Raw genomic sequence first — 395 nt, 5'->3', positions numbered from 1 at the left:
AATTAAATTTTCTCTTTTCTTCAAAGCAGCGAGAACGGCAGTCGGAGCTTGAGTCTGTTTTGCTTCAGTGCAATGAGATGCGGCGTCAGATGGAGCAACGCCAAACGCAGCTAAGCTTAGAAATTAGTTCTCAAAATGCGGGAGCCTCTGGGGAAGCGGAAATTGATTTAGGCTTAAAATTAAAACCTGATATTTTTGATGGAACGGTTCCGACACGTGAATTTTTTGCGCAATTCAATTTTATTGCTCGAGCTAATAGATGGAGTGAAGTGGCGAAGACCGCGGCTTTAGTTTCGTGTTTAAGAGGAAAAGCTCGTGCTGTTTTAGAATGAGATTTTAATGAAAGTAATTTTAGTTTTTGTGAATTAAACTCACGTTTAGAATTGCGATTTGGG

This window comes from Odontomachus brunneus, unplaced genomic scaffold (assembly GCF_010583005.1).
Source record: "Odontomachus brunneus isolate Ranch 3 - 2012 unplaced genomic scaffold, Obru_v1 Obru_scaffold_399, whole genome shotgun sequence".
NCBI lineage: Eukaryota > Metazoa > Arthropoda > Insecta > Hymenoptera > Formicidae > Odontomachus > Odontomachus brunneus.
The sequence above is the reverse complement of the archived record's forward strand: the minus strand, read 5'-3'. Positions refer to the sequence as shown.